This window comes from Dioscorea cayenensis, chromosome 8 (genome assembly GCF_009730915.1).
Source record: "Dioscorea cayenensis subsp. rotundata cultivar TDr96_F1 chromosome 8, TDr96_F1_v2_PseudoChromosome.rev07_lg8_w22 25.fasta, whole genome shotgun sequence".
Classification (NCBI taxonomy): Eukaryota; Viridiplantae; Streptophyta; class Magnoliopsida; order Dioscoreales; family Dioscoreaceae; genus Dioscorea; species Dioscorea cayenensis.
In genome coordinates, this window is record NC_052478.1 from 15520148 (window position 1) to 15530189 (window position 10042).

The window sequence follows — 10042 nt, forward strand, 5'->3', positions numbered from 1 at the left end:
GATTTATCCTACCTGCATTTCCTCGAGTTCTTTGCGGTCATAGTAGAGTGAATGGGCTAAGGGATGACCTTCCATTGGGGATTTGTTGCAGAGGCAACGGAGTTAAGCATTGAAGTGATTTTAGCACATAGGACTTAATTGTGACTAGGGAACTTCTACCTGGACCAAAGGGTTAGGTCTACATTTAGGAAGATGATTTATCACTTGAATCCCTAGAACTTATTGCGATTCTATGCGAGTGCGAGGTTCAGAGATTGTTCAATTTCTCCTCCAGGACATGTATAGAGTTAGGTATTATTGACCTTAGATTTGGGACCATGTATTGAAGGATCTCCACGACTCGTTAATGTATTAGTTAGAAAGCATAATAGAGGGTTTTGCACTTGAAACGATTGTCCTAGGCTGAGCGATATCCGGGTACCCCATTTTTATCGATTGCCTTACGTGTGCTCTCTTTCTTGTCTCTTTTACTTTTGTTACGTTATATCTTGTCACACAATTATTATTCACTTTACGCTTATTTAAGAAACAATTTAAGTGCTTTTATTCCCTACTCCCTGTGGATACGATACCCATTCATCTGGGATTTATTACTTCAACAAACCTGTGCACTTGCGGGACATATGCAAGAGGCGTTTGTCAATACAACTAATCGTTTAACCCAAAAATTTGACTTTGGCTAAAATACAAAATGATTTCTCTAACCTAACTTTGACATTGGCCAGAATGCGAAAATATTTCTCTAACCTTAAAATTGACTTTGGCTAGAATACAAGAAAGCCTAGAAGTCTAGAGCCATAAGTAGGGCATGATAAAATAAAATAAAATTTAAATAAAAATAGATAGAATAGAAGTACGGTGACAATTTCTTCTAGACTTAGGAGTAAAGAAAACATAGGCACATCAATCTTCAATTATTAGGTTTCTCTTTTTCATCACTTTTTATTTTTGCATTTTGGGCTAAATAAATCACATATGAAAAGATTAAACTTGTATATGAGATGTTGGGTATTTCTAATTTTGGGGATGTTTCATGTTTCTCATCTTTGTTCTTTTTTATCTTAAAGTTTGTAATGATCTAGAGAAAAGAGATCATACTTGCATTGTAGTAGTTCTATCACAATTAAATATGATAAAATTAAATATGCTTGTTGAATTTTTGTATCAATCAATAGTAATATTATTTTTATAATTTTTTTTCTTGTTGTAGGATTAACTAAATATGGCTTAGAAAAAATATATAATTTGGCAGTATGTTGAAGAATTGGATGGTTGTTTAAGTACATGTTTTGTTTCTATGATTTTTCCAGGGATGCTCCAAAAATCAATTCTCATTTAGCTGGGATATAAGGACATCACATTGAGATATTTCATAAATTTTCTGAAGGCTTGCAAGCTAGAGCCTATTTGGTGGTTGGAGGAATTCCTAGTAAATAAAAGAAGAGCACCATTGATTCAAGTAATAATATGAATGGTGCAACTAATTTACCTCTTGCATTTAACTATTCAAAAGTTTTGCAGCCATAGCTACTATTTTCAAGAAAAAAATAAAGATAATACATGATCATTTATTCGGAATGGTTTTTGTAGTGAATAATATTCCTTTTATTATTGTGCAAACACCATCTTTCCTTAAATTTGTGCGAGCTTTTTGAGAACATGGTGTTGGATATAAAGTGCCATGCTATTCATGTCTTCACCTAAATTATGTCTAGAAAGTAGAATTAATACAGGTGAGTATGTAAAGTGTTGGTGCTGAGGTGGTGTCGTGATTGAAGCCTGGTGCAGCGCGTTTGTCATCCAAGTCGTGGGAAGCATGGTGGATCTCTGAACTGGAGCATGACGGCGGCATGGATCGAGGATACGCATCATGGAGTGAAGGAAAGGCTGGGCATGGTTGCTCAGGAGAACCGAGAAGACTTTTCTTTTGAATTTTTGACTATCTTTTTATATAGTATCTGTGTTAAGGTTGCTGGCCAATCAGGTTTAACTTAATCAATGATGCTGGCCAATCAGGTGAAACTTAATGGACTAAGATAGCCAATCAGCTTGTTAGTTGTGTTATAACATTTCAACTTACTATTGATTATTAATAGTATGAAGACTAATAGCTCATTGGTTGGATGAGCAAGTATTATTCATTCTTTCTCTCTTGACTTGTGTTGACTGAGAACCAGAGCTTGTTCTTCTCGTCTTCTTGACAGGTGCTTCTTTTAAATCTTCTCTTCACCTACGTCTTTCTCTTTAGCAGAGTACGAAGATGGAGGCTTGCCGACGTCGCAATCCTCAACAAGGTGGTATCAGAGCTTCAGGGTGGTCGTGACGAGTAAAGCCCCCGTAAGTCTCATGCAGCACTGCATCCCAGTCTTCAAGGGTGAAGATATGGGAGATGGAGCTTGAGAATGAAAACGGTTTTTCAGTCGTAGGAGCTCTGTGATTTGGTTGAGAATGGAATGCCGAAAAGAGAGGATGAAGCAAAGGAGAAAGAGAGCAAGAAGAAGGATGCAAAAGCAAGGTATCTCATTCAACAGGCGGTAGATGGGCTGGTCCTTGACAGGATAGTAGAGGCAGAAACGGCTCATGATGCGTGGGAAATAATTAAGAAGCAATCTCAAGGTTCCTCAATGATGGTGGCCGTAAGGAAGCAAGCTCTTCGGCAAAGTTTCGAGACCTTGCAGATGGAGGATGGTGAAAGCATTCAGAGCTATTAGGCACGGGTTGTCACAATAGTGAACCAAGTGAGAGGTCTTGGGCACAAGCTCTCGGAGGCAGAGGTAGTGTCCAAGGTCTTGCGAAGCCTGGCGCCGAAGTTCGATTTTGTGGCCGTGGCAATGGAGGAGTTCAGAGATCTGTCAACACCCACCCTTGACGAGCTTTGTGGGTCATTCCAAGCTCATGAGTTCAGGGTTAATAGATCTGCAGGAAAAGTCAGTGAGAAAGCATTGTATGCGAAGAGTGATAGCTCAACACCTCAGTCCAAGGAAAAGGGAAGCTCAAGCACTCCGGGTGGTTGGAGCTCAGCTCGAGGATAAGGAAGAGGCTTCTTCAGAGGTAGAGGAAGAGGCAGAGGGTCTAGAGGACAAGGGAGTGATTCCAATTCCAAGGCTCATATCCAATGTTTTCACTGTAAAAAGTATGGACATGTGAAGGCTGAGTGCCGGGAAAGAATTAAGTCCACAGAGAAGGGAGCATCTCTGGTTGCTGAGGAAAATGAGGTCATGAATGTGTTCAAAGCCAGCACTGATGAAGTCCCAGTCTCAAACTCGGTGTGGTTAGTGGATTCGGAATGTTCGAATCAAATGACGGGCCAGAGAAGCATGTTCACAGGCTTGGATGAATCTCAGAAAATCACAGTTCATCTTAGTGATGATAAGGAGATGGAGGTGCTTGGAATGGGTACGGTTGCCATTGGCATGAAGGGTAGAGAAGCTAAACAACTCTAGGAAGTCTAGTTGGTCTCCGGCCTGGCCCATAACTTGCCAAGCGTCGGACAGCTTCTCACCAGGGGATACTCGATAATCTTTCAGAAGAACAAGTGTGTTATTAGTGATGATAACACAGTAGAAATGATCGTTGAGGTACCAAGAATGAACAATAATATGTTTCCTATTGATCTCAAGGGAGTGGAGAGGCTGAATTTGGCCGTGAGCAAGCATGCAGTTTTGGAGTTGTGGCATCGAAGGCTCGGTCATCTGAATTACAGGAGTCTTGAGATGCTTGCGTGTGTCGCAAGTGTTGTTGGGCTACCAAGACTATACAATGTGACTCAGTGTGAGGAGTGTGCGATGTGTAAGCATGCAAGGAGCTCCTTTCCAACAGTAAAGACTAGAAGAGCCCGATGCTGTCTAGAACTGGTCCATATGGACATCTGTGGTCCAATGAGCGTGCTGTCGCTGGGAGGTATGAACTACTTCTTTCTTCTTGTCGATGACTATAGTAGGAAGTGCTGGGTTTATTTCTTGAGAAACAAGAGTGTGGCCTTTGATTATTTTAAGAAATTTCATGTTATGGTTGAGAGGGAAACCGGGAAAATTAAAAACACTCAGGAGTGATCGTGGGGGAGAGTTTACTTCACATTCATTCACTAGATACTGTGAAGAAGCTGGAATTAGGAGGAAACTCTCAGTATCCTATACACCACAACAAAACGGTGTTGTGGAACGGAAGAACAGAACCATTGTTGAGATGGCTCAATGTTTGCTCAAAGATGGTGAATTACCAACTGAATTCTAGGCTGAGGCAACATCAACCTCAGTCTACTTGATTAACAGGTCTCCTACACAAGCTCTAGAGGGAAGGACTCCATTCGAAATATGGCATGGAGTTAAACTAGATGTGAGTCACCTTAGGGTATTTGGATGTATTGTGTATACACTAATTCCCTCACAGAAGCTCAGGAAGTTAGATGAGAAATCAGTGAGGTGTGTGCTGTTGGGATATTGCTCAGATTCTAAGGCCTATAGGTTGTATGATCCGTTGAACTCCAAGGTGATTGTGAGTAGGGATGTGATATTTCATAAAAATTCAAGGTGGAAGTGGAATGAAGATAGAGGCAAGTCAGTGGTGACAATGAGTGAACTTGGTGTAGATGAAGAGATGAACAAGAGCAATGAAATAGATGAGACAATTAACATGAATGGATACTCTTCAAACAGAAGGAATGCTGGGAGTGGCTCAAACTAATCAGAGGAATCAAGTGATGAGTCACCACCAAGAAGAACAAGATCATTAGCAGAGGTATATAATTCTTGCTCCTTTTCTCTTCTTGTGAATGATCCACAGGTGTATCAAGATGCCATAGAACATGAATAGTGGAAAGAGGCCATGGATGCCGAGGTAGCAGCAATTCAAAGCAATGATACTTGGGAATTGATTGAGCTACCGTTTGGGAAGAAGGTTGTGGGACTTAAGTGGGTATACACGACCAAACTTGGTGCGGATGTAGAGATCCAGAAGCACAAGGCGAGGCTGGTAGCAAAAGGTTATGTCCAACAGCATGGTCTGGATTATGATGATGTCTCCGCACCTATGGCCCGGATTGAAACTGTAAGGATTATGTTAGCTATCGCTGCTCAAACTTGCCAACATGTGTATCATTTTGATGTTCGATCAGCTTTCTTGAACGGGGAGATCTCAGAGGAAGTCTATATGTCTCAACCTGAAGGATATGAAATCAGTGGTGATTAACACAAGGTGTATCATCTGAAGAAGGCTCTCTATGGGCTTAAGCAAGCGCCAAGAGCATGGTACAGTAAGATCGACACTCATTTTAAGCAGCATGGTTACATGAAGAATGATACTGAGCATACACTCTATAAGAAGGAAGATGGAGAAGGAAATTATGTTCTGATCAGTATCTTCGTGGATGATATGGTGTATACCAGTGCATCACAAGGTTTGATCAAGCAATTCAGAAGGAAGATGATGCGTACATTTGACATGTATGATCTAGGTGAATAAACTTTTTCTAGGATTTGAGATATTACAATCAAGGGAAGGAATTCTTATCTTACAGAAGAGATACATTGAAGAGCTCCTTTCACAAATGAATATGAAACATTGCAAGCATGCTGAGACCCCGATTGGAGTAAATGAGAAGTTCTCAGAAGGAGAGGAGGAGGAACTAGCAGATGGTACATTGTATAGAAGTCTCATTGGCAAATTACTCTATATTGTGCATTCTAGGCCAGATATATGTTATACTGTTAGCTTCTTATCAAGGTTTATGAGCAGGCCATGTGTAGAGCATCTCAATGCAGCGAGGAGGGTCTTGAAGTATCTTACAGGAACTCAGTCGCTTGGCTTAGTCTATTTTAATGAAAACAGTGGAATTCTTGAGGGGTTTACAAATAGCGATTAGGGAGGTTCTCTTTGTGACAGGAAGAGCACCTCAGGAGTATTGTGCAGGATTGGAACATGTTCAATTACCTGGTCCTCGAAGAAGGAGGACGTTGTGGCTCTCTCATCAACTGAGGCCGAGTACATTGCGGCTACCTCATCAGCATGTCAATTGGTTTGGCTGAGAAGGATACTAGGAGATTGTGGAAGGATGATTGAAGGGTCCTCTGTGTTATGGTGTGATAATCAGTCAGCTATAGCTGTTACGAAGAATCCAGCGTATCATGGGCGAACCAAACACATAGATGTTAGGTTCCACTTCATTCGCAGTCTTATGACAGACGGGTCGATCACACTTTAGCATTGCAACACAGGGGATCAACTGGCTGATATTCTAACCAAGCCATTACCCTCAGTGAAGCACAGAAGGTTGCGAGCTCAACTGAGAATCATAGAGCTTCAATTAAGGGAGGGTGTTGGTGCTTAGGTGGTGCCGTGATTGAAGCCTGGTGCAGCGCATTCGTCATCCAAGTCGTGGGAAGCATGGTGGATCTCTGAACTGGAGCATGACGGCAGCATGGATCTAGGATACGCATTATGGAGTGAAGGAAAGGCTGGGCATGGTTGCTCAGGAGAACCGAGAAGACTTTTCTTTTGAATTTTTGACTATCTTTTTATATAGTATCTGTGTTAAGGTTGCTGGCCAATCAGGTTTAACTTAATCAATGATGCTGGCCAATCAGGTGAATCTTAATGGACTAAGATAGCCAATCAGCTTGTTAGTTGTGTTATAACATTACAACTTACTTTTGATTATTAATAGTATGAAGACTAATAGCTCATTGGTTGGATGAGCAAGTATTATTCATTCTTTCTCTCTTGACTTGTGTTGACTGAGAACCAGAGCTTGTTCTTCTCGTCTTCTTTATAGGTGCTTCTTTTAAATCTTCTCTTCACCTACATCTTTCTCTTCAGCAGGGCACGAAGACGGAGGCTTGCCGGCATCGAGATCCTCAACAAGGAAGGTGAAAACATTGTGGAGTACAACTGGTATCACTTTAATGCTTGATATATGGTCCGATATGAAACAATGGTCATTTTTTAATACCATTGCTTATTCTCCTATTGGTGCTGTCTTGATGAACTCGTTTGGTATATCTTTGGAAAAAAAGACGGGCTTATATTTGAAGAACATATTATCTTCGGTACTTGAGAATAACTGCCAAAAAATTGGTGTTCAGTTTATTATTGATAATGCTTCAAATTTCGAGTTTGCTTGTAAAAAGATACTTGGCAAGTACCCAACATGTATAAAATAAGGTGTGCTACTGATGGAATTCAATTGCTGCTAAGTGTATCCATAAAGAGGTTATTTAGATTCAAAATATTAGAAATTGTGCTAGATATATTGTTTCATATATGTATAGTCATACTATTGTTTTGTTACATATGTGGCAATTTACTAAAAATAAAGAACTGAAGCACTACTGTACTTCAAGTTTTGTACACAGTTGTTATGCTTCAGTCTATTTTTGATGTAGAAAATGAATTGTGTTTATCGGTGGAATTTCCTGAATGGTTAAGATTAGACTATAACAAGAAGGATACAACTAAGAAAATCACTAGCATTATCCAGAATTCTATTTTGTGGAAAGAAGGATCTGAAGTGCTGCAAGTTTTAGAACCTTTAGTTTGTGTGCTTTGATTGGTTGATAGTGATGGGTCCACTGCGGATACTTCTATGGAGCAATGGAAAGTGCTAAGGAAGCTATAAAAAATTATTCTGTTGATAATCAAACAAAGAATTCAAAAATATGGGAATTATTTGAGTAGTGGAGGAGCACAAATATTAAACATTCTTTTCATGATGTTGCAACTTCTCTAAATTTTGTTAATATGACTAGTGATGATTTTAGAGAATCTGGTGAGATGAAGGATGGTATCAATGTAATATTTTTTATTTTTGCTTTACTAATTTTTAAAACTAGTAGCTCTATTATTTAAAAATTGTAGAGGAATCAATTTGATGTTCCAACATCTTGTGGCTCAAGAAGAAAAACATGAGTTCATTTTACAAGTTCAGTTGTATCAAGCTACACCAACTAACTTGTTCACAACTACAACATTAACATTGTTGAAAACATCTCATCCTCATGAGTCAAAGCTGGGAACGTATATTGAAATATTTATTATTTTTTAAAATAAATTTTAAATCTCTTTACTATGCTATTTTAGGTGTGTGGTGGGATTATTGTGGGGATCCACTCCCTATATTTAAAAAGTATGCAATTCGAATTTCAAGCGAGCCATGTAGGCTTTCTCCATGTGGGCAAAAATGGAGTGCATTTGAAGCTGTACCACTACAAGAAAAATTACTGTTTAGAATTAGTATTTTCTGTTTCTAATCCGTTGCTAAAGTGAATTAGCAACGGATTAGAAACGGAATTTATCTGTTTCGAATACCCTTGTTTCTAATTTAAATAGAAATTGGAAAATATTCTGTTTCTAAATTTAGAAACGGATTGGAAACGGAAAGCATTATATTTCTAATTTTTGAAAAATTAAAACAGAATAAGATGTGTTTCTAATCCGTTCTAAGTTACAAAAATAGAAACGGATTCCAAACGGAATATTTTCTGTTTTATTTTTGGTCCCCTATTAGAAACAATAGTTTTTTTGTTCCTAATCCATTCCTAATTTTTTTTAAAATGAAAAAACAATATTCAAACAAATAAAGCCGTTTCTAATCCGTTTCTAACATTTAAGTCAATAAAATAAAATAAAAATTATATCCCTAATTTTTTTTAAAAACCTGCTACATAAATTTTTTACCTAGAACACCAACAAATAAGATAAACTCATCAATTCATACAAAAAGAAATATTTAAGTATATATGTTCAACACAAAATAATACGTATACGACAAATACAACTATAAGTCAACATCATGATCGTCAATAACTGGTTGTGAGTCCTGTGTGGTAAACTGCGTCTGTTGAGAAATCCTCCTATCAAAACTCATTATCATGTCCTTCATTTGACCCATCATCTCCGCACGATATTGGTCCCTCCTCTTTCATTTCAAGCAAACTTTGTTGAAGCTCCTTGTTATTATCTTGTACTTGGCCAAGCGTCTGTTAAAGCCTCTCCTAACGATCTTGGACGTGGTCAAGTGTTTGTTGAAGCCTCTCCTCACGATCTTGGACTTGACTAAGAGTTTGACGCAAATCTCTAACCTCAGCATGTAGTGCCTCAGATGATGAACCTATGGACAAACTCGAAGATGAATGTGGATAAAAGATACACCCCTGGGACCCTATTCCATAAACCTAACTTTTCTTTCCTCCCCCAACAGCCTCATAGTACAAAGCTATTTCATCCACAATAGGAAGCTCGTCATGCCCTTCTTGCGTTTGAGATGCTTGCTCCACAAGCTCCAGATAGCGATCCTACATCAATTAACTCAACTCATTAAATATTATTCTTAAACCAACCAAATATAAACTCACAATAACATTGTAGAGAAAGTCTATAATTAAAAACCGCACAAAAAATTGTTCCGCTTACCTTAATAGATTGAGCACGTGCATCAACAAGCATGGAGGTACCCTTCTTTGTATGAGTTACTTCAAAGGGCGAGGATCGCGTCCAAGCCTCGATCGCTAGAATAATACAACAAATTGAATTTTGTTAAAATTAGCACTAAACAAATTCTTTATAAATTAAAAGCACATTTATATAAATATTAAACAAATTACCAATCTATCCGCATAGGAAGCATGAGAAATGGAACCTCCTGTGTGTCGGGATATACCAGATCCAGGTCTTGCAATCTCAGTGAGTCAGTTTGCGATAGCTTTCTTACACCGAGTTTTAAATTCCGGGGAATTCCATGCCTCGGTCCATGTCTTCCATGCAGAGTCAGACACATGCATTGATTTTTCTTTCCCCTTTCTCAAAATACACATCAATGCTCTATACCGTTCCGCAGCTTTACGTTGCCATGCCATCTTAATAGCAGATAACATTGATTCATCCCACACAAATAAACAAAATACATATTATATATAATTATTGATTTAAAAATACTAACCAATGTATTATATTAAACTACTAATGTTTTGCTAATTATAATTATAGTAAAATACTAACAATAAGATCTTAATTATGGAAAATGACACTATATAATTAATAATTCAATAAA

The 10042-nt window shown here is 38.4% G+C and overlaps 1 long non-coding RNA gene across 1 annotated transcript; it reads right to left on the reverse strand.

Moving 5' to 3' along the window:
* Positions 1 to 8740: 8740 nt before the first annotated feature.
* On the reverse strand, positions 8741 to 9877 carry LOC120267936. Its single transcript, XR_005538631.1, has 3 exons — positions 9597 to 9877; positions 9406 to 9500; positions 8741 to 9287 (listed from the first exon to the last, which is right to left on the reverse strand). It is a non-coding gene; the product is annotated as an uncharacterized LOC120267936 (long non-coding RNA).
* Positions 9878 to 10042: the final 165 nt, after the last annotated feature.